The following is a 25502-nucleotide window of genomic DNA, read 5'->3' as shown; positions in this document are numbered from 1 at the left end:
GTAGATAGAAGCCAGTAAAGAAGGGAGGCAACTGTTTTTGAAAAATGTGATCTACCATAAGCCATAATTAACTCTCACCTCCACACCAAACAGTACTGTATTTCACAGACAACACAGAGCTACCTGGTCGCAAGATGGTAACACGCAGAATCTTTCCACTGTTAAGAAACTTACCTATGTGAAACAGACACTTAGCTTTCGTCAACAATCTTATTCTGGCTACCTTGGATACAGTCCATTATTTATACCTTTTTTTATTCTGAATGAAGATTAAGTTTTAGGATCTACGTAACCAACTCACCAATTTAGAACACAAACCTTTGATAAATTGTAGATCTTTTAGATGACAGCTAGTTAAGGATGTTGGAAGTTTAAGCACAGAAGGAGGCATACATGCTGAAAGGGGACAGGTATTTACTGCTATGGGCATCTATCAAAAATTTGAAAACACTTTTTAATTTGCTGATATTTCCACATTCTGAAATCTACTTTCTAAAGTAGAAATTAGAATGTAAGATTCCCAGCTCCCCTTATGGCTAAAGACATTCTTTGAGCTGAAAAACCTCTGCGAGACTTTGATTTAGAGTAAGCTTCCATTTCTCGTCCAGTCCCAATGTGGCAGACACATTTGCCTTTTAATAATGTCAACAGCCACTGCTAGCCACTTCCCAGTGACTGCAAGGCGGAGTACCTGTCAATGGAACACCACCAGAGGCAACAGCAGCAGCATCTGCAATCAAACTGAGTGCTTAGTATTCAGCGCTCGGCATCCCTGGCTTTCTCAAATCTAGTTCTGCAGTATGGTTTTGGGCAATGTTCCCAGAGGCCTGGACTTACACCTCTATCTCTAGCACTCCCCAATGACTCTGTGAACTACCTAATATCCTTTCATCATATTTAATATTCCCTACTCCGACTACAATAGCCAGCATAAGTTCTGTTGTTTAGAATGAAGAATGTATTTTATAATACTTAGTTTATGTATAAGAAAACTGGGATTTAAAATGGCTAACTTACAGAGAGTCTACTTCAAAGCTTTTCTGACTAATTTTATATTATACTAACTCTACAATTAATGACTTAAACAGTACAAGGCAAGTGAAACAAAATTCACCACTGCTCTGAAACAGTTGACAAATGATAGCCAAATGGGCCAAATCCAATCTGCTTTCATACAGCCCACAAGCTAATTATAATTTTTACATTTTTTAATGGTTGAGGGGGGGCCACAACACAATTGTGAAAATCATACAAACTTCAATTTATCATACATAACATTTTATTGGAACACAGCTGTGCCTATTCATGTATATACTATCCATGACTGCTTCATGACAGCAGACTTCAGTAGCTGCCTCAAATATTTACTATCTAACCCTTAACCTTTTAGAGAAACAGTATGCTGACCTCTGCTCTAAAATTATTCTAATAACTAAGGAACTGCCAATTTAAATAAATCTGTGGGTATTTATATATTTCTATCAACCCAGATTGTCTACTTTGAGAACATGACATATGAAGCATACTACTGAATTTACCCAACAATTAAACCACGAAGTCAATTTTTTTCTCTTAGCTGATTCCAAACAAGAGTATCCAACTAAAATCTAGTGTCAAAAAGGGTTTTTTTCAGATCAAGATGTTATCAACCAAAAGCCAAATACACTAATGATCTGTCTTCCCCAGAAACTGAAAAGCCCAGTAGTAAGGAAGATTTTTTTTTAAATTAACTAACTGGCCTTGCGTTCCTAAAGAGCTATACGGAACGGTGGTATTCAAGAATACAACAGAGGAGCAAACAGCATGGTGTCAAAGACGTTGATATTTTAGCAGAGCACAGAGTTCTCAATTCCTTAAAACTAAGCAAAATAAGGCAAGCGATAGGACTGGGCAGAGCAGCAGGGCCGCCTTCACGCACGCCCAAATGCAGAGACCACAAGTGAGTAGGTCACTAAAACTGGAAAGGGACCGGTGGCCAATCCTTTCCTCCTCTTTCAGCAACTACAGATCGAGTTACCTAAGGAAAGAAAACAAAAAATCATGTGTCTTTCAAGTACCAGATTCAGGTACTGTTTCTGCATGTCATACAGTTTAATGTTGCAGGACTTTTCTTCCCATTTCTTGGTGGTATTCCCAAGCTCTACCTGACCATCCTCAACTCCCAAAATGACCTTCTGTGTGGAAAACTGTGTCCCGCATAGGCCTCTGTCCGGTGCCACGCAGCAGAGAAGGCACTAACAAAGTAATTCTCTAAAGACACTGACATAATTCCAGTTAAAGCAAGCTCGGAAGGTAAGAGAGTGAGGTATTAATAAAGAGAAACAGTCATAAAGTTTTTTACTTTACCTTCATTTAAAAATTAAGACACAAACTGGAACAACGTGTGAGAATCTGAGATGGGATCTCACTACATTGGAAGGGGAGTTGTTCACAACATAAAACACTTTCTTGCAAATAAAGTTATAATATATGTAATATGCTTGTTTCTGAGGTAGCTCAGAAAAGCTAGTAATAATAAAACAAGCAAAAACCCACAGAATCACACAATCAGAAGCCACTTGAAACACCCTGCTCAATTCCTTTATTTTATAGGCAGCGCCGCTGTGGTGAAGAGCAAGTTGAGCAACGCGAGGAAGCCAGCCCAATCTATGACTCTCAAAGCCGCACGCTCTTCACACTGAACCACCTCTACTTACGAAACTTTTTTCAAGTATTTATGTTTCAGTATACCTTAGCGTTACCAGTGTGTATCAAAACCAGTACTAAAGAGCATTAAACACAGTTGCATCTGATCCTGTTCGTTGGTGATGCTTTACCCCCGGGGCCCCCCACCCCCCGCTGCGGGTGCCAGTCCGTGGCAGTGGGGCCAGCATCGCCACCTGAGCTCCACCTCCCGGCACACCGGCTGCAGCGTTAGGTTCTCGCAGGAGAACTGCGCACCTGTGAGACTCTGTGCTCCTTATGAGAATCTAACTAATGCCTGATGAAACCACCGCCCCACTGTCCGTGGAAACACTGTCTTCCACAAAACTGGTCCCTAGTGCCAAAAAAGTTGGGGACCACTGGTTTACACGGCAAAATGGCAAACAGGCTGAACGTGAAACCAGCTGTACCCCAGAACGCCTGAGGTATAGACTCTGTCTCAGCCACTCTGAAATCTCAAGAGTAATTGTTTCATCACCCAAGGACAAAAAGAATTTTTCCATTAGAAACTGTACTCCTTTGTCCTAAATACTGCTACTAAATACAATGTGTTCCAAGTTGACTCCAAAGGGTAACAGTGTGGATGAACTGGATAAATAAAACATGATTATAGCAAATTAAAAGTTTACTCAGTTGGCCTGGCCACGTTGAAAACTTCTTCCAAAGATGCTCCCAGCTGTCACCCCCTTTTTGAGTCCACAGAAGCTTTTAAGTTGCTACATTCACTTTAGATTTTGCATTTTCACTCCCAGATCTTCTCCTTGGTTTCCAGAGAGAGCCACACAAACTAATTTAAGCCCCGTCCCAACCCCTCCCTTTTTTTTTTTTTTTTTGGAGACAGAATCACTCTTGTCACCCAGCCTGGAGTGCAATGGCACAATCTCAGCTCACTGCAACCTCCAACTCCTGGGTTCAAGCGATTCTCCTGCCTCAGCCTCCCAAGTAGCTGTGATTACAGGCACCCACCACCACACCCAGCTAATTTTTGTATTTTTAGTAGAGACAGGGTTTCCCCGTGTTGACCAGGCTGGTCTCGAACTCCTGACCTCGTGATCCACCAGCCTCGGCCTCCCAAAGTGCTGGGATTACAGGCATGGGCCACTGCACCCAGCTGCCCCACCTTTTTTCTTAGTTTTTGCAGAACGCTATCATCTTTATTTCCTCTCTACTCAGGTAATGCTGGCCCTGGGTTCTACGTATTTTAGTAAATTCTTCCTTTATTTTCTATCTAGATCTCTGTACCCATCATTCTTAGGGCCATCTCAGGATGTGACTGCCCATTTACTTTGTTCATGATTGTCCCTAATTACCTTGTTATTGCTTCTATCTCACTTTGCCCTTTTTCCATTTTTCCACACAGCTTTCCTAGAAGCCTGCTTAGATCTTTGCAATTCTGGCTCACACTTCTATTAAGCTGGTCCTACCCAACAGAACCACACTGCTTGAAGACTGGTTTGTAAACAAAACATGTATCATTATTACCTTTTGCAGATTCAAGGAATAATAAGTCAACTGACCTATCCCAGCTACCGGGAAGGCTGAAGCACCAGAATCACTTGAACCCAGGAGGCGGAGGCTGCAGTCAGCCAAAATCACACCACTGCACTCTAGCCTGGGAGACAAAGTGAAACTGTGTCTCAAAAAAATTAAGTGTTCAAGTAAAAAGATAACACATGATTCTATACCCAGTGAATATATCCTTCAAAAAGGGGGAAATAAAGACTCTACCAGACAAACTGAAGTTGACAGAATTCCTCACCAAGAGACCTGACGAGAAGAAGTGTTGAAGTTCTTCAGCAGAAAGAGAACAGCAGTGAAAAACCGCCCTCTTCCCAAAGGCATGTGGAGTGCCAGAGCTGGTAAAAACGCATGCGCCTATCAAAAAACTCCTCTAAATGGTAATTACCTAATTAAAGTGCAAATAATATCCAGTGTTTATAGCATATACATGAATAAAATGTATAGCAAAAATAGTACAAAAGGGAGAAATAGACGTATATATACCATTATAAAAATTCCAACACAGTATGTGAAATGGTATAATTTTAGGTGAACATAGACTGCAGAAAGCATGTAGTAAGTGGGCTGCAGGAAAGCCACTAAAATAACCAAAGACGTATGGCCAATAAGTCAACAGTGGAAATAATATGGAGTGCTAAAAATTACTAAAGAAAATGAAAAAAAAGAAAACAAGACAAGACAAATAGAAAACAAATATCAATAGGGTATAAATTCAACCACATTAATAATTATGTTAAATGCAAATTACCTAAATCCCATTATCAGCCTGATTTAAAAACAAAAATCCAACTATATCCTGTTTAAAAGAATCCTATGGCCGGGCGCGGTGGCTCCCGTCTGTAATCTCACCACTTTGGAAGGGCCAAAGGAGTTCCAAGACCAGCCTGGCCATCACAGTGAAACCCCATCTTTAAAATAATAAATAAATAAATAAAAGAATCTAATGTTAATTATGAAAACAGATGAAAAATAAGAGGGAAAAATATAGATATCATAATAAAATTAGGCATAAGAAAGCGTTAAGTGTATTCTGGTTGTTAATGCATTAATATCAAGCGAGGTACTCTAGGACAAGGACTAAGGAACATTTCTTAATGATAAAGTGGTTAATCCATCAAGAAGATAACATAAAAATTCTAGATGTGTGTAACTAACACCTTAATTGGAAATCTGTGATCTGAAAACTGACAGAACTCTTTTTTAGGAGACAGAGTTGCTTAAAAATAAAGTTTCTGGCTGGGTGCTGGGATTACAGGCGCCCACCCCCACACCTAGCTATTTTTTTGGATTTTTAGTAGAGACGGGGTTTCACTATATTGGCCAGGCTGGTCTCCTGATCTCAGGTGATCCACCCGCCTGAGCCTCCCAGAGTGCTGGACTTACAGGTGTGAGCCACCGCACTCAGCAGATTCCTGGAATTTGATTGTTTAGCCTGAAATTTATGTTTATCTCAGGTTGCATTTCTTATCTTCTTCTTAAGATGGAGTTTTACTCTATCACCCAGGCTGGAAGGCAGCGGCACGATTTCAGCTCACTGCAACCTCTGCCTCCCCGGTTCAAGCGATCCTCCTGCCTCAGCCTCCCAAGAAACTGGGACTACAGGCGTAAGCCACCTTGCCCAGCTGACAGAACTTTTTAAAAAGTTAAGAGATTAACATCCTTATCTCTGTAAATAATAAAACTAAAAATTAACACAGAAGGTATGAACAACACTTGACAAATTGGACTCATATTGACAGAAACCATCCAATGAAAACAATACAAAATCTTTAAGTGCAAATAAAACATTGTCAAGAGAGATCACAGGCAGAGTACAAAACAAATGCAAATCTAACAGACTTAAGTCACAGAATATTTTCTCTGGCCATAAAGAAAAGTCCCATACAAAGTCACCAAATAGCTGAAATTAGAGAAACATACTCCTAAAATAAACAAAGGCTCAAAGAAGAAATCAAATTTATTAACTTGTAGTTCTGTAAGTCACAAGTCTGACACAGGTCTCACTAGCCTGAAATGAAGTGTAAACAGTGTAATCATCCTCTCTGGGCCGGGCACAGTGCCTCACACCTGTAAGCCCAACACTCAGGAGGCCAAGACAAGAGAAGCGCTTGAGCCCGTAAGGTCAAAGCTGGAGCGAGCTGTGACTGCCACCGCACTCCAGCCCGAGTGACAGTGTGAGGCCCTATCTCAAGAAACAGAAAACATTCCTCTCTGGAGACTCCGGAAAGAGCCTCGTCTCTTTCGACCTTCCTAGACTCTGGAGGAGCCAGGATTCCCTTGGCTGAGGGCCTCGTCCTCCATCTTCCAAGCCATCAAACGTGTTTCTGTGACCATTCTTCAGCAGTCATTAGTCATATCCCCCTCTCACCACGGATTTTAAGGATCTGTATGATTAGATTAGACTTTGCTGGCATGATTCAGTATATGGTACTATAAAATTCTGAACTTAATACACGGAAAGAGCGTATTTACTCCATTCCGAGCACTCTCGGTTATAGGTGACCTTGTTTGCTTAAATGAGATTACCCTGCCATTACTCTCTGCATCAAGGCTCTTACCTTATCACACGTGTGAAATCCCTTTTGCCGTGGAAGGCTAAATATTCGCAGGTTCCAGGAATTAGAGTCTGGATGTCTTAAAGGGATCTGTATTCTCCCTACCACAAAATGGAACGAAATGCCATTCATAGGGTATTTCTGAAGAAGCAGAACTAATCTGTAGTGTTATGTCACAAAGCAAATCGGTGGTTTCCTGGGATGGGGGTGGAAAGGGGACTGACCGTAATTGGGAACAAGAGAATTTTACCAGTTTAAAACATCTGGCCCGCCACGGCGGCTCACGCCTGTAACCCCTGCACTTTGGGAGGCCGACGCGGGCAGACCACGAGGTCAGGAGTTCAAGACCAGCCTGGCCAACAGGGTAAAACCCCTCTCTACTAAAAATACAAACATTAGCTGGACGTGATGGCGTGTGCCTGTCACCCCAGCTATTCAGGAGGCTGAGGCAGGAGAACTGCTTGAACCAGGACCCGGGAGGCGGAGGTTGCGGTGAGCTGAGATCGCGCCACTGCACTCCAGCCTGAGCTACAGAGAGACTCTGTCGCCCAAAAAAAAAAAAAAAAAATCTGGAGATGTTAAAATGGTAGATAAAGAAAAAAATACCTATTTGTCTTGAATTGCACAGGTATGTACATTTGTATATTATTCAAATATACTTCAAATGCATGTTATATGTAAAGTATAGCTCAAAGTTTACAGTTCATAAATACTATTCTTGCAAGTATTTTATTTCACTTGTCTCCCCTCCACCCCCAAGGCTAACAGATTTGCTCATAACCTCACAGTTTTCCAACCTACCTATCTCATATATCTTAAGGTCTCACCATGGCAGTTTTCAACAAAACAATCTATATGAATAGAAAAATGAAAAATATTTACCACCGAAGAACTGAGCAGTTTTTATAACATTTCTTAAATAAATAATCTGCTGCAAATTCCATTGTGAATATGGGATTATTATTTATTTTTAGACGGAGTCTTGCTGTCACCAGGCTGGAGTGCAGTGGCGCGATCTCAGCTCACCGCAACCTCAGCCTCCTGGGTTCAAGCCATTCTCCTGCCTCAGCCTCCAGAGTAGCTGGGATTACAGGGGCACACCATCATGCCCAGCTAATTTTTTTTATTTTTGGTAGAAATGGGGTTTCACCATGTTGGCCAGGCTGGTCTTCAACTCCTGGCCTCATGATCTGCCCCTCCTTGACCTCCCAAAGTGCTGGGATTACAGGCGTGAGCCACTGCGCCCAGTCAATATAGTATTTAAAACAAGGCTACAACTGACAGAGGAGCCATTCATCCCTATGGTATATTCCTAGGTTTTCTATTATATATTAGACTCTGAAAATCCCGTTGCCATGGTGTTGCTCCCAGGAGACAATTCAGAAGCAATAACCAGGAGGAGCTAAGAAGCTGACAGCTCTGCATAGAGAGATGATGAGAAAATCATCTGTGGTGCTTCAGGGACTCTGGCTGAACACCACTAGATTAAAGAAAATTGGACGACGACTAACAGCCCTGAGGTTCCAAAAACCCACGACATCAACCTACCCTCCCCCACACCTCAAGAATACTAAAGAGATATCATTCTTCTACAAACGATATAAATCAAGACCAGAAACATCCATCCTAGGGGGCACATTAAACTTACTGAGGCCACTAAATAAACATACTTCCCCACCTCAAAAACTAAGCTGTAATACAACATGATCTCTAAAATCATTAGCACACAAAAAGCCTCAATGTAGAGATACCCTATTTAAAGTTTTAATTCTCCTAAAATGTAAGAAGAACAAGAATTTTTTTATTTTCAATTCCTGCAGTGGCAAAGATGGTTTTTACTTATGCGGCACTCGGCTGAATTTTCTCAATGCAGGAGGGGAAAAAAAGGAGAAATCAGTTTCTACCATAGGTTTAAAAGGCTGAGGCTAATTCTCCTGATGCTGAGCAAAGTAAATAGCTCACTTCCAATACTGAATGAAGTAGCTACTTGAAATTATATCAATTCCCTAATGCTAAAAAGATTACCTTAAAATGTTAAGTAAATTACCACTTACAGCACAATTGGAGTATATATTTTATAAAATAAGGACCCTCTATTTTAAAATAAAGTACATGCAATGATGTTGTGAGAAATTTATGATTTATTTAAAAGAAATACTATCTAAAAGTCAATATATATAATATATACACATATAAATGACAAGCTTGATCAAAATAACTACTTGAAAACCCAAGACAAAATAATTCTCATCCTATTTTTCAGCAGCATGAGTTTTCATATCCATTCTCTCTTCTTTCTTCAGGTAAGCACTAAATTTATAGCACCCCTTTGAAGCACTAAAGATATGTCAGTCGGCAACGATCAGGTGGGAACAGAAAGAAAGTCATCCAAGTAAATGATTATAATCAGTGTTAAGTTTTACGAAGTACCAGCTCCTACAAGACCAAGAAAGTCCTCTCTAAGCAAGTAATGTCCCTGCTGCCACCTGCCGCACAGGGCTTATCACAGATGATGGCCACGGCTTCCAAGTGAAGCAAAGCTGTCCCTGAGTTTCAAGAGAATAGTTTTGCTCCTTCATTAGGATGCTACATTTTGTTTTTTGCAGTAAATTTTGGAATGTCTATTTGTTCAAAACTTTGTAAAGCTTTATTAGTAGATCAAGGTCGCTGATACCACCACATTAATGCATTCAACCTCATCATAGTTTAATTTCACTTAATATAAAGTAGCAGTCAATAGCAAGACTAGAGCCGGGCATGGTGGCTCACGCCTGTAATCCCAGCACTTTGGGAGGCCAAAGCGGGTGGATCACGAGGTCAGGAGTTCAATACCAGCCTGACGAAACCCCGTCTCTACTAAAAACACAAAAATTAGCTGGGCATGGTGGCGCGTGCCTGTGATCCCAGCGACTCAGGAGGCTGAGGCAGGAGAATCGCTTGAAACCAGGAGGCAGAAGTTGCAGTGAGCTAAGATCACACCACTGCACTCGACACAGTGAGACTCTTGTCTCAAAAAAAAAGAAAAGAAAAGAAAAATAAATAAAAGGGGGGATGGAGGCAGCAAACCACACCGTCACGTGTGTACCTATGCAACAATCCTGCATGTTCTGCACGTGTACCCCAGAAGCGAAAGTACAATTACATATATACAAGTGCTAAAACAAAGCCAGTTAATGTTAAAATGCACACAGACACGCCTACATTTGTTGCATTTGTTTTGGAAATCTGGTAAATGCTGAACACCGTAAATTTCCATTTGCTACAGTCTAATTTGTTTTCCTGATTTCCCGTTTTGCCTATTATCTTAGACAGCCCCCGTGCCAGTCCTTGACTCCTCAGTTTTGCACGTGTTTCTTTCAGCTCGTCTACATGCCCCTCGGGTTCTCTTCTCCCCAGAACCCTGACCAGCAGTCAGCAGATCATTTTCCACACACATCTCACATAGTCATTTACCTTAGAAGCCAGTTAGGTTAATTCCATTTTTCAACGAATAACATGCAAGTAAAAGATTCTGAACTCAGCACTAAGAATGTCAAACCCTGCATAAAAGGCAATAATTGGCCAGGATTGAGGGCTCACACTTGGAATCCTAGCACTTTGGGAGGCTGAGGCAGGTGGATCACCTCAGGTCAAGAGTTCAAGACCAGCCTGGCCAACATGGTGAAACCCTGTCTCTACTAAAAACACAAAAATTAGCTGGGCTTGGTGGCGCGTGCCTGTAATCCTAGCTACTCGGGAGGCTGAGGCAGAAGAACTGCTTGAACCTGGGATGTGGAGGTTGGTGAGCCAAGATCGTGCCACTGCACTCCAGCCTGCGTGACGGGAGCAAGCCTCCACGTTAAAGAAAAGAAAAAAAAAGGCAGTAATTATAAAATGACCGTCAGCAGCAGACTGATTTCCCAAAGCAGCCCTGATGAGCTGCATGAATGTTTAGAAGGCAGTAAGTAATTAAGCTACATATCGGGTAGGGTTTTTTTTTTTTTACTTTCTCTGAGCAAAGTTTTATACACACACACACAGAGTAACAAATATGTGCACATTATACACATGCACCAAGGAACAACAGTTCAGTCAACAGACCACATATTCAACAGTCGTCCCCTGAGATATTTTTACGGTCCCTCTTCCATGTTTAGATACACAATTACTTACCATTGTGTTACAATTGCCTACAGTATTCAGAACAGTAAGTAACATGCTGTACAGATTTGCAGTCTAAGAGCAACAGACTATTCTATATAGCATACGTGTGCAGTGGACTACAGCATTTGGGTTTGTGTAACACACTCTATAATGTTCAAGCAATGACAACTTCTCAGAAAGTGTCCCAGTCATGAAGTGACACATGAATGTCACACACATACACCCCTATACACCTTCAAACACACAAACTACAGCTACTAAGTAGGACAAATAGTATGATTTCCTTAAGCCAGGGCAGTAATTCTTTAAACGGATCAATAAAGAAAAATGCATTACTTTGACTTCACACTGTATTAATTGTAAGACACACAATGTGAAATCAGAATTCATCTTAAAATTAGTGTTGGCCAACTAGTATCACATCATATTTGGAATTGCTTGTACACGCAACCAGCATCAACATTTGCAGAACAGAGGTTAGAAACTTGGGAGGAAAACTCTGAAACAATAGTGGGCTCATCTTTTAACCTCTAAACACCCGTTAACTAATAACGGGAAGAGGTACAGGAGCTAGAGAATCAGGACAGTCTTCCAAAATTCCTAAAACTACAGTAAAACATACAGGCTGGTTCTACAATTCACAAAATCGGCTCAAGAGCACAGCACCAATGGCTCTCAGTTTTTCTCCTGAATCCTTTTAGAAATGCACACCCTCCGCCCCCAACACTCTTCATGATACAAAAGTCAATGAAGAAACACTCTTAAGGCAAAGTAATTCAGGGGAGTTCTAAAAGTGAAAAATGTGGGAGGATACTTTAACCAATTTACTTCATTTATATTTTCCCTCTCATAGATGTAGAAGAGTAGAATATAAGCAAAAAAAGTACGTCTAAAAGCATAAGATAAATATTCTAAGTTTGTTTTTGAAATGGAGTCTCACTCTGTCACCTAGGCTGGAGTGCAGTGGTGTGACCTCGGCTCACTGCAACCTCCACCTTCTGGGTTCCAGTGGTTCTCATGCCTCAGCCTCCTGAGCAGCTGGGACTGCAGGCATGCGCCACCACACCCAGCTAATTTTCAAATTATTAGTAGAGATGGGGGGTTTCACCATGTTGGCCAGGCTGGTCTTGAACTCCCGGCCTCAAGTGATGTGCCCGCCTGGGCCTTCCAAATGCTGGGATTACAGGCGTGAGCCACCGCCCTCAGGCTAGTATCAGTTTAATCAAGATTTTTCCTGTTTTATGCAGGTACACAAAATAACAAAAGATCGTACGTTTGACGGCACATTATATTGAAATATTGTAAATGCAAAACGGAGAAGGTCTTTCAAAAAGTATACTACCAGAATCATAGACAATTTTAGGTTGTGAACAGTGGTTCTCACCTGTAATCCCAGCACTCTGAGAGGCCAAGGCTGGCGGATCAACCTGAGGTCAGGAGGTCAAGACCAGCCTGGCCAACATGGTGAAACCTCATCTTAAAAAAAAAAAAAAAGCAAAAATTAGCCGAGCACAATAATGGTGGGTACCTGTAATTCCAGCTACTGGGGAGGCCAAGGCAGCAGGATTTGCTTGAACCTGGGAGGCAGAGATTGCAGTGAGTCAAGATCATGCCAGTGTACTCCAGCCTGGTAACAGAGTGAGATTGTCTCAAAAAAAAAAAAAAAATTATTCTAAGACCCATCACTCAGTTAAGAATCATGTATCAACAATGAGCACATGCAAAAATCCTCAACATCATTTGTCATAGGAAATTCAAATTATAACCACAATGAGATACCACACATTCCCATCCAAACAGCTGAAACTAAAAAAGAACAAATATTAATTGTTGGCAAAGATATAGAGCAACTAGAAATCACAAACATTGCTAGTGAAAGTGCAGACTGGTACAACCCTTCTGAGGACCGATTATGGCAATTTCTAAAGTTAAACATATATCTACATCCTATTATCAACTCCATTTCTAATACACCAAAAAGATGTTAAGTACTTTAGAATATTCACAGCAGTTTAATTCAGAACAGCACAATGTTGAAAAATACACATCTGTTCAAAGAGAAAATAGATAGTAATAGTATTACATTCGTGTGTATGTATCAATGAGAAAGAAACTACTGCTTGATAACGTAAATGATGAAGCACAGATTTACAGGAGTAGCCTCTAGTGAACTCAGGTCAACACGGTGGTGACCCTGGTGGGCAGGACCCTGACCCGGAGAAAGGACAAGGGCGCCTGCAGGAAGGCGTGGCACGTTCCGTATCTCCACCTTGTTCATAGTTCATGGGTGTATAATATGTTTTAATTTAAAAAGATCATGGGCACAACTAATTTATGGTAACAGAAATTAGAAAACTGATTGCCTAAGATGGAGAGAATAGAAAACTGAATGCAAATAAAGCCTGAGAAAATTTCCTGAGTGACGGAAATGTTCTAAATGTTGAGTGGGGTAGGTTACATGGTCAGATAAAGCAGTTAAAACTCATCAAAACAGTACACTTAACATCTGTTCATTTTCTTGAAAGTAAATTATACCTCGACTAAAAGAAAGTTTACAGAGTTATGTATCTGAAAGTATATACTTTGCCTTATATAAATTATAGTACAATAAAAAATGGAAGAGCCCAAAACAGACCGCTAAGAAATAAATCAAATATATATAAAAAGATGCTCAATCTTATTCAAAATAAAAGAGTTAGAAAGACACTGAGGTAATATATTCACTAGCAGATTAGCAAAGAGCAAAACATTTGGTAACACTATGTTGGCAAGAACGTGGGCAGAGAGACACACAGAGAGCAGGAATGGAAACTGGTTACAGCCTGTGAGGTCAGTTCTGGCAGTCGCTACCCTCATTCCTTACAATGCACATATCCTTTGACCCAGCAATTCCAATTTTTTATCATACAGATATCCTTTTATGCACAGGAAATGATATATGTACCACGGTTATTCACTCAACAGACTGAGGCAATCTGAATATCCATCAGTGAAGGGACCAGTTAAACTGTGGAGTACCCACACAGTCAAATGTCTCACAGCCATTTAAAAGAAAAAGAAAGCAAGCTCTCTGTGTAGATATGAGATGTAAAATACAAAAGGTAAAAGCAAAATACATCAGTGACTAGTACCTTAGTATCTGCATTTCAAACAATACTGGGGAGAGGATGTCAAGTATACACTTAGTTACTTTTATGTATATAAAATATCGGTATGAATGCAAAGAAAACTAATGACAGTGGCTGGCTCCAGGAAATAACTTGGTGGTCAGGGGTAGGGGAGAAAATACTTATGAATTTTGAACAATGTGAATGTATCGCCTAGTCAACAAATCTTCTCTGAAGCGGTTATCAGCTTCCATTCCTATGTATCACTTTCCATACATACTTGCATAAATATGCAAAATGTATCAATAGCTTGTTACTACAATTAAACAGTAAAAAACCCAACACTTCTTGCCCAAGCACGAAAATATTTACTTTTACTCACCTCAAACATATCCCCAATACGTTCCTGAAAAGGAAATCATTTTCTTCGGCCAGAGAATTCTTAGCAACAAATCAACAATAAAGAAAGCCGAGCAGATTATATGCCCTTCTTAACAGCAGTCTTACACATGCATACACTCAGCAACATACCGTAACACAAAGGAACATTTCAAAAGCCTTGTTCCAGGCCTGAGGAAAATAGATTATTGTGGCTTGGTTAGAGCTGACTTGACATTAAAAACTGTTTCTGTTTAGAACTACGACAATGTTTGCTATCAAAGTATTCTTTCCCGCAAGGACCTTCAAATGGCCCCTAAATTGTTAAAACCTGAATGGCTTATTTGACACATCATTCCCTATTTTCAGTTACTTTTAACTTTTGAAGAAAAAAATTGAAAAAGATACAAACAAAGCCGGGCGCGGTGGCTCAAGCCTGTAATCCCAGCACTTTGGGAGGCCGAGGCAGGTGGATCACGAGGTTGAGAGATCGAGACCATCCTGGTCAACATGGTGAAACCCCGTCTCTACTAAAAACACAAGAATTAGCTGGGCATGGTGGCGCGTGCCTGTAATCCCAGCTACTCAGGAGGCTGAGGCAGGAGAATTGCCTGAACCCAGGAGGCAGAGGTTGCGGTGAGCCAAGATCGTGCCATTGCACTCCAGCCTGGGTAACAAGAGCTAAACTCCGTCTCAAAAAAAAAAAAAAAAAAAAAAAAAAGAAAAGAAAAGAAAAAGATACAAACAAATGGAAAGATATCTCATGTTCGTGAACTGAAAGAATATTGTTAAAATGTCCATACTACCCAAAGTGATTTGCAGTCAATGAAATCCCTATCAAAATTTCAATGATATTTTTCACATCTTCTGGAGCTGGGCTAAACAGAGATTATGAACTAGAAGACTCTGGTATCCCTAAAAATTTTAAGTACTCTACAGCACTGTAGGAAAAAATATATATTTACTTTAAAATATTTTAAAACGTATTTTCTTGTTTGTTGAAGTGGTTTTTTTTTTTTTTTTTTTTTTTTGGAGGGGAGTTTCGCTCTGTCACCAGGCTGGAGTGCAGTGGCGCCATCTCGGCTCACTGCAACCTCCACCGCCTGGGTTCAAGTGATTCTCCTGCCTCAGCCTCCCAAGTAGCTGGGACTACAGGCATGGACCACCACATCTGGCTAATTGTTAGATGGTCTCGATCTCCTGACATCGTAACCAACCACCTCGGCCTGCCAAAGTGCTGGGATTACAGTCATGAACCACCGCGCCCAGCTCATATTATTTTTTTTTTTTAAAGACAGAGTTTTGCTCTTGTTGCCCAGACTAGAGTGCAGTGCTGCGATCTCAGCTCACTGCAACCTCCGCCTCCCAGGTTTCAAGTGATTCTCCTGTCTTAGCCTCCCAAGTAGCTGGGATTACAGGTGCACACCACCACGTCTGGCTAATTTTTTGTATTTTAGTAGACAGAGTTTCACCATGTTGCCCAAGCTGGTCTCGAACCCCTGAGCTCAGGTAATCCACCCGCCTCAGCCTCCGAAAGTGCTAGGATTACAGGTGTGAGCCACTGCTTCTGGCCTAATTTTTTTTTACAGTGGCAAATAAATGTATAACAGTACTATAATTTTAGCTAACCTTAATGCCTTCATTCCTTTTAATATCTAAAAATCTGTTCCCACCCAAAGCTCATCTTGAATGGGTCCTAGGTAATACAGTAAGAAAAGGTATAGATTGAGCCGGGCGCGGTGGCTCAAGCCTGTAATCCCAGCACTTTGGGAGGCTGAGGCGGGTGGATCACGAGGTCAAGAGATCGAGACCATCCTGGTCAACATGGTGAAAGCCCGTCTCTACTAAAAATACAAAAAAAACATTAGCCGGGCATGGTGGCGTGTGCCTGTAATCCCAGCTACTCAGGAGGCTGAGGCAGGAGAATTGCCTGAACCCAGGAGGCGGAGGTTGTGGTGAGCCGAGATCGCGCCATTGCACTCCAGCCTGGGTAACAAGAGTGAAACTCCGTCTCAAAAGAAAAAAGAAAAGGTATAGATTGGAAGGAAGAAATAAAACTATCTTTGTTCATAGATGGCAGAATTGTCTCCACAGAAAACCTGAAAAGAATTGACCAAAAAAAAAAAAAAAAAAAAAACTCCAGGAACTAATAAGCATTACAGTAAGCTTGCAGGATACAAGGTTAACATAACAAAAGTCAATCACTTTCCAATTTGAAGTGAAAAACACAAATCGTTTATATTACACTTAGGCACAAATCTAACAAAGCACGGATATGAGCTATATGAGGGCCAGGCGCGGTGGCTCAAGCCTGTAATCCCAGCACTTTGGGAGGCCGAGGCAGGTGGATCACAAGGTCAAGAGATCGAGACCATTCTGGTCAACATGGTGAAACCCCGTCTCTACTAAAAATACAAAAAATTAGCTGGGCGTGGTGGCGCGTGCCTGTAATCCCAGCTACTCAGGAGGCTGAGGCAGGAGAATTGCCTGAACCCAGGAGGCGGAGGTTGCGGTGAGCCGAGATCGCGCCATTGCACTCCAGCCTGGGCAACAAGAGCAAAACTCCGTCTCAAAAAAAAAAAAAAAAAAAAAAGAGCTATATGAAGAAACTATAAAAGTCTGATGAAATAAATCAAGGAACTAAACAAATGGAGAAATATTCCATTTCCTTGGATAGGAAGACTCAATACTGTTCAAGATGTATTGTCTTCCCAACTTGATCTGCAAATTCAACACGTCAATCAAAATCCCAATAATTTCTGGGGATAGCAACCAACTCAGTCTTAAGTTCACATCAAGTTTTTTTTTGAAGGAGAGAACAAACAGAAAGGACTTGCCCTACTTGACCTCAAGACTTCCCAAAAAGCTACAGTCATCAAGACAACATGACACTAGTGAAAGAACAAAAAGATCAAGGACAAAGTCGCCCAGAATACATCTATAGACAGAAAACTGATCTCTGACAAAGTAACAAAGGCAACACAATGAGCAAAGATCGTCTATTCAACAAATAGTGCTGGAACAATAAACATGCACAGGCAAAAATCCAATCTAGACCCAGACCTCACACTCTTCACAAAAAGTAACTCAAAATGGATCATACAGCCAGGTTCACTGGTTCACATCTGTAATCCCACCACTTTGGGAGGCTGAGTAGGAGGATCGTTTGAGGCCGGGAATACAAGACCAGCCTGGGCAACATGGTGAAAGCCTATCTCTACAAAAAAAAAAAAAAAATTAATAATAATAATAATAATAATAATACAAAAAATTAGCTGGGCATGGTGGTATGCCCCTGCAGACCCAGCTACTAGGAGGCTGAGGTGGGAGGATTGCTTGAGCCTGGAAGGCGAAGGTTGGAGGGAGCCAAGATCACCTCACTGCACTCCAGCCTAGATTAACAGAGCCAGACCCTATCTAAAAAAAATGACTCATAGGCAAGACACAGTGGATCACACCTGTAAATCCCAGCACTTTGGGAGGCCAAGGCAGGTGGACTGCCTGAGCTTTGGAGTTTCAGACTAGCTCGAGCAACATGGTGAAACTCTTGTCTCTAAGAATAACAACAACAATAAGTGAGAAATAAAATAAAGAAAAAATATAAAGAACTCTTAAAACTCACCAGTAAGGAAACATACAACCCTATTTTTAAAATAGACTAAGGGTATTTAACAGAAACGTTATTCAAAGAAGACATACATACGTAAATATGCATGTAACAAGATGTTCCACATCATATAATGATACGGCTTGGCTTTGTGTTCCCACCCAAAGCTTATCTCGAATAGTAATCCCCAGGTGTTGAGGGAGAGACCCCGTAGGAGGTGATCATGGGGGCAGCTTCCCCCCTGCTGTTCTCATGAAATCTGATGGTTTTATATGGGGCTCTTCCTCCTCCTCCTTCACACACTCTTGCCTGCTGCCATGTTAGAAGTGCCTGCTTCCAGGCCGGGCACAGTGGCTCACACCTGTAATTCCAGGCAGGATAATCGCATGAATCCGGAGGCAAAGATTGCAGTGAGCTGAGACTGTGCCACTGCACTCCAGCCTCGGCTGGAGTAGAGTGAAGTGCAGAGTGAGACTCTGTCTCAATTTAAAAAAAAAAAAAAAAAAAGACAAACATGAACATACTGGGCTTTTTCTCTCTACAAAGTTGTGTACATTTGCTGCTACAATAAACATATACTTTTAAAAAATAGCCAGGCGCAGTGGCTCATGCCTGTAATCCCAGCACTTTGGGAGGCTGAGGTGGGTGGATCACCTGAAGTTGGGATTTCTAGACCAGCCTGACCAACATAGAGAAACCCTGTCTCTACTAAAAAAAAAAAAAAAAAAAACTTAGCCAGGTGTGGTGGCACACGCCTGTAATCCCAGCTACTCAGGAGGCTGAGGCAGGAGAATCACTTGAACCTGGGAGGTGGAAGTTGCAGTGAGCCAAGACCATGCCACTGCACTCCAGCCTGGGCAACAAGAGCAAAATTCCATCTCGAAAAAAAAAAGACAAGAAAAATTAGGTATTAAAATAAAAAGCCAATCATTTCTGAATTACATTTACTTATTAAGCCTAAAAGCTGCATTATTTGATTCACAATTATTTAAAGTATTCACTTCATTGAAATCTTCAGCCATTTTATTGCTTTCCGTAATAGAAAAATACAGATTTGGAGGGGCACAAACGTTGGTTTGCCCTGTCTTTGCCTTACCAATCAAATTACTCACTAGTCAGTCAATCATCTTAAACTAACTGATTAGCTTTTTTTCTTATTATTTTAAAATTCTTAAATCCCTAAAGCTTGACTACATACTTACAAAAATGAAAGCTCCATTTCAGTCATTAATGTGGTAATAGTAATTACATGTTATTTTCTTAATGTGGTTCATTCATCAATAAAGTGGGGATTTATCACTTCAATACGTTCCAGTGTCAGGAGACCAAATTCCACAGATAACAATTTCTTTAGACTTGAAATTTAGAATTCACACCTTTTGTAATTATTAGCCTAAAGGAGAAATAACAGTTATAATCACCTTGCAGCCACAAAAGTAGATAAACCTTTGAATTTTACCATTATTTCTGCTTTTTAAAAAGCACTTTTTCATTATGTTAAGTTTCACGGTTATAAAAACAATCAAATTTACATTTCAGTTACTATCTCAAGAGTTCCAGGAGACACTGAAGGGTCAAAGCTAAGAAAAGCCTGATCGGCCGGGCACGGTGGCTCACGCAGGTAATCCCAGCACTTTGGGAGGCTGAGGCAGTGGATCACCTCAGGTTGAGAGTTCAAGACCAGCCTGACCAACATGGAGAAACCCTGTCTCTACTAAAAATACAAAAGTTTGTCGGGCATGGTTTCCCATGCCTGTAATCCCAGCTACTGAGGAGACTGAGGCAGGAGAATCACTCGAACCTGAGAGGCGGAGATTGTGGTGAGCTGAAATCGCACCACTGCACTCCAGTCTGAGCAATAACAGCAAAAATCCATCTCAAAAAAAAAAGGGAAAGAAAAGCATGATCATGGCAGATACACAGAATAAGAAACTATTCAAAATAATGCTATGCATTAGAAGATTTTGAACATGTATACTAGGGCAATGCTACCACAAAACCACTGTTATAATGGGAGCTCAACAGAGAAATGACGAAGATCTCCAGTAACGGAGTGGCACAACTTTTCCAAAGGTAATACACAGGACAAATTGCACGCATACCCGTGTAAGTGCTTCCAAAAACTAATCCTCACGCTTTCTTCACTGGTCAAAAAAGTCAGCAGCTTTAAAGGATGTAACAGAGACAAAGACCAAACTTTGAGCACTGCCAACAAAAAAATCACTTGAAGAGATCAGCAATGACTACTTCCTTAAATCCTTCCACCAGCTGACTCCCTTTATCACACCCAGTGGCTCCAAAATACTCCTTCTACCAGCAGTATCAGCATCACCTGGGAAACTGCTAAAAATGCACATTCTCAGGTCCTAACCTAAGACCTGCTGAGTCAGAAATTAGGGGACAGGGTTGAGCAATGGGTTTTAAACAGCCCTCCAAGTGATTCTTATGCACGCAAGTCTGAGAACCACTGTTCCACTGTCCCTAGCTAAGACTTCCACTTCTCACCTCTATCCTGACAATAGCCTCCTGAATCCCAATGCATTCTCCAAGGTGCTGCCAGGATTATCTGATTACACTGCAGTCCCGCTCAAATTCCTTCACTAGGCCCCTCAACTTTCCAAAGTCTGGCTTATCCACAAGCCTCATGACTTGGGATCCTGCCACCACCACCTGCAACCATCCCACACACAACATACTTCTCTCTAGACCTAATTCATAGATTACTGTCCCTAGTGCTAATATTCGTCTTGGAATGTCCTTCTTCCCCCACCCCTCCACTCAACCCCATTCCTCGCAATGAAGCCTGTCCTATGCTTACCCAGCTCTTCTTATTTCCTGTTGACATGGCACAGTGCCTGGCATGTAATAGGCACTCACTGAAATCGAATGGGGGCAGGGAAGAAAAATCTTTCTCATGGCTACATTCTAAAGTCCTTAAGATCAAGGGTTTTTTGTTTGTTTTTTAGAGACAGGTCTCACTGTGTCACTTAGGCTGGAGCACAGTGTCGTGATCTCAGCTCACTGCTGTCTCCACTTCACCAGCTGACGCAATCTTTCTGCCTCTGCCCCCGAAGTAGCTCCATGCCCAGCTAATTTTTGTACTTTTTGTAGAGATGGAGTTTTGCCATGTTGCCCAGCCTGGTCTCAAACTCATGGGCTCAAGCGATCCACCCACTTTGGCCTCCCAAAGTGCCACAATTGCAGGCGTGAGCCACCATGCCCAGCCAATGCTCATGTCTTACCTGTCCCCGAATCCCTAGCTCTAACAATGCCAGCATGTAACAAACACCTTTTTGAAGTCTGCTGAATGAGTAACTGGGGGCCAAAAGCCTTAAGAAAAAACGATTATACAATCACGTACAAGCAAATATTGATACCTTATAAAACCTATACGAAAACATTACTTTCTGAATTCGAATAAAAGTTTATTGGGATTCCAATGAAAGAAATCCAGGGCTTTTTGGAGAAATGGCCGACTCTAGGGCTAGGAAAGAAAAATACAATGATTGAGTCTGGAGCAAACTGCTATGTCAGAAAGTAAGAAACTGCTTAGAAATCAAAGGACAGAGGATGCTGAAAGGGCCCAGGAGGTCAGCCTGAAAGAGCTGCCAGCAGCCAAAGGCAGAACAATCGGAGAACAGGGCAAGTAGTGGTAACATTAAATTATAACCCAAACAACAAAAATAGCCACAAGTCCACACCGACCTAAGTCACGAAATGAGTGATTAATAAACAGGAGAAAAGGAACTAATCTCCTGTAAAGAAAAACACATCCAATTAATGCATGTGGAAAGAATGAGGGAACCAGACAATCACACCATCAGAAAACCACAGCAACGGGCCAGGTGCAGCGGCTCATGCCTCTAATCCCAGCACTTTGGGAGGCCAAGGCAGGAGGATCACATGAGCCCAGGAGCTGAGGGTTAGTGAGCCACGATCGTACCACTACACTCCAGCCTGAGCGACAAGGTACGAGCCCTTGACTCAAGGAGAAGAGAAAAGAGAGGAGGGGGAGGGGGGAGGTGAGCAGAGCCCCAGTAAGTACTGCTCCAGACAAGATCCACAGCTGAATCTAAAATTACTGGACAAAACTTTCAAGGAAAAAAAGGCTATTTCCACAGCCTCAAAGTATCTCCCCAAAATATTCCTTGATTACCACAGTGCTTTCAACTATTTCCTAATTACCATGACTTTCCAACACGTCCACCAATTTTTCCTCGCTTCTCCCTCTGGTATGAGGAACATACTGTCCCTTTGCCTTGCATGAGGGCTAGATTTTTAGTAGACTCACTTTAATGAGCAGTTTGAGAAGTGAAAAGCAGTCCTTTCAGGGCGAAGGAACTTGGCATACATGACCTTAACCAAGAGATAAGATTAACCTCACCAAAATTAAGATATGCCAGTAAGGAGCTCCTGTTTGATAAAACAGGAACATCCACTCTGCGGTATTCTACCTACAACCTCAGTGTAATCGCTGCAAGTGTCCGACAAACCAGGACTCTTCAAAATTGTCAAGGTCACGAAAAAGGGGAAAGACTGGGGAGGAACCGTCCCAGGTCAGGAGACCAGAGACAACTAAATGCAAGTGGGAACCTGGACTGAGCACTGAACCGAAAGAAAGGCAGTCACGGGGAACACCGGGGAAACACACGTAAAACCCATAGGTTAGTACTGTACCAATGTGCATTTCCTAGGTTTGATCAAGACACCTGGTTAGGTAAGACTAACACTGAGGAAGCAGAGCGAGGGTACACTGGAACTTTGTACCATCTTTGCAACTTACTTTCTGTAAGTCTAAAATCATTTCAAAATAGTTAATATTTTTTAATTATAATCAATTATACATTACTTAATCCAGATTAATGTGCCAATATTATCGGAAATTCTAATGACTTTTATATTAATGTAAAATCTTTAGAAATGTTGTGCAAGTATTTTAAAAAGTGACTAACCTAAAATTCAAAAAGTACATCCTCTAGCAACTTCATGATCCACTTACACCATAGCAATCTATTTTTCACATGACTATTCTCAAAGAAGCATCTAACTTATTTAATACCCCTTGGTTAAGGTCATGATGAAAAACAAAGGACTCCCCGTTCTCAGTAGCAACTTCCCATTCCACACGCTCGTGCTTCAGCTTCTGTCCACTAGCTATTCAGACAGCAAATTCATTCCCCATCCCAGCAAACTCCCGATCTTTATACTCCTGTTCCCCAGAAAAAGAGGACAGCAGCAAGCCAGGAAGGGGACTCGCTTAGTTCAATACCATTCTCTCCCAAATCTCTTAACTGCTTTTCTGCAGAATTCAGAAACATTAACTAGTTTCCAATACTCCCAGAATTACGGTGGCATCATTCACACCTACAACACTAGCAGCTCAACTTTCTCCCTGTCCAGGGCTGAGGTGCCTCCCTACCAAACCCTCATCTCACCCTTCACACACTACACATCCAAGGTTAAAACATTAATCCTGGGCCAGGCACAGTGGCTTACGCCGGAGGCCGAGGTATTTGGATCATGAGGTCGAAGAGTTCAAGACCAGCCTGGCCAAGATGGTGAAACCCTGTCTCTACTAAAAATATAAAAATTAGCTGGGTGTGGTGGTGGGTGCCTGTAATCCCAGCTACTTGAGAGGCTGAGACAGAGAACTACTTGAACCCAGGAGGCGGAGCAGAGGTTGCAGTGAACCAATATCCTCCCACTGCACTACAGCCTGGGTAACAGAGCAAGACTCTGCATTTTAAAAAAAAAAAAAAAAAAAAAATCCTGGCAGGGCGCAGTGGCTCACACCTGTAATGCCAGCACTTTCGGAGGCCAAGGTGGGCAAATCACCTGAGGTCAGGAGTTCGAGAGCAGCCTCAACAACATGGTAAAACATAAAAAATTAGCTGGGTGTGGTGGCATGTGCCTGTAATCCCAGCTACTTGGAGGCTGAGACAGGAGACCCACTTGAACCCAGCAGGTAGAGGTTGCAGTGAGCCGAGATCACACCATTGCACTCCAGCTTGGGCGACACTGAGACTCTGTCTAAAAAAAAAAAACATGATCACAGGTAAATTGAAAACTACACAAATCTCTTAAACCTGAACCGAGATTTAGACATAAATGAGAGTATATACCCTGAATACACCCTGAATGATGAAATATGTATCTTTAAGAAAAATGAAACATGGCCAGGCGAAGTGGATCACACCTGTAATCCCAGCACTTTGGGAGGCCAAGGTGGGAGCATCACTAGGTCAGGGGTTTGAGACCAGCCTGACCAACATAGTGAAACCCCTCTACTAAAAATACAAAAATTAACGGGGCATGGTGACGCGAGCCTATAATCCCAGCTACTCAGAAGGCTGAGGCAAGAGAATCACTTGAACCCAGGGGGTGGAGGTTTCAGTGAGCACAAATAGCACCACTGCGCTCCAGCATGGGCAACAAGAATGAAACTCCATCTCAAAAATAAATAAGTAAAAAGAAAACATTAACTTCTCAAAGTCTAACATTTATGATTATCAGTACAAAGCACATTTTCAGATTGCTCCATCAATTATCTATTTACCTGTTCTTGCTATTATTTGACTCAACACTGCCAACTCTAACAGACCTCCAAGAAAAGCAGATGGCACTCACATACGTCCCTGGGTTTCCAAATTTAAACATTCGGTAAAATCTCTTCTGACCCTCCCCTAAATGCTGACCTTTTCAATTATTTCCAGTATTCTAATTATAAGGATGAACCAGTTTAAGACTAACAGCTAATCATGAAAACATACCTAAGACAACAATCCACTCAAATATTTATTACGAACCTGCCAGGTCCTGTTCTAGGTAGCTGCAGACAGAATGACACGCAAGACAGAGCCCATCCCTGTTCTCATGGAGTTTAACTTCTGGAAGGAAGTTAAAAAAAAAATCAAAAAAAGTTATTTCAGCAAGAAAATTGCAATGTGGAGAATAGGGGTCTTATGGTTGAAAATTGCTGGGGGTGGGCAGTAATTTCAGTGTAACCTCTCTGAGGTGTTGGCGATGGAACTGAGAACGAATGGCATAAAAGAATCAGCTATATAACAATCTCAGGACAGAGTATGAGGCAAAGAACAAAGCAATTAAGACGCTGAGACAGGAATAAGCTTGTTCAGTGGGTGTGGAGCTGAATGGCTGGGCACAGTGAACAAGGTGAACAAGATAAGGTTTGTGAGGTGGCCAGGGGCCCGATCACATGGCCGAAGTGGGGGAGGAGGGACCCTCATAGGCTAAGATGTTTAAACTTTATGCTGAGTGTAATCAAAACTTCTTAAGGGGCCGGGCATGGTGGCTCACGCCTGTAATCCAAGCACTTTGGAGGCCAAGAGGTCAGGAGTTCAAGACCAGCCTGACGAACATGATGAAACCCCGTCTTAAAAAAAAAAAACTTCTTAAGGAACAGGAAAGAGAAGGAAACAACATTTACTGGGCATCTAATGTAGTACTAGATTAAGTATAAATGTTTTT

The 25502-nt window shown here is 41.7% G+C and overlaps 1 protein-coding gene across 8 annotated transcripts in view; it reads right to left on the bottom strand.

Moving 5' to 3' along the window:
• TBL1XR1 (TBL1X/Y related 1) overlaps window positions 1–25502 on the bottom strand; it is a 186154-nt gene that overhangs the window by 139150 nt on the left and 21502 nt on the right. The window contains exon 2 of one of the 8 annotated variants that reach the window (XM_074405408.1): window positions 24821–24901. The exons of the other annotated variants lie outside the window; for them this stretch is intronic. The gene's annotated coding sequence lies outside the window, so the exon portion shown is untranslated. The remainder of the gene's footprint in view (window positions 1–24820; window positions 24902–25502) is intronic. 8 annotated transcript variants of the gene reach the window in all.

The sequence above is a fragment of the Saimiri boliviensis genome, chromosome 9, assembly GCF_048565385.1.
Source record: "Saimiri boliviensis isolate mSaiBol1 chromosome 9, mSaiBol1.pri, whole genome shotgun sequence".
Classification (NCBI taxonomy): Eukaryota; Metazoa; Chordata; class Mammalia; order Primates; family Cebidae; genus Saimiri; species Saimiri boliviensis.
This window is presented reverse-complemented; position numbering and strand designations above follow the sequence as displayed.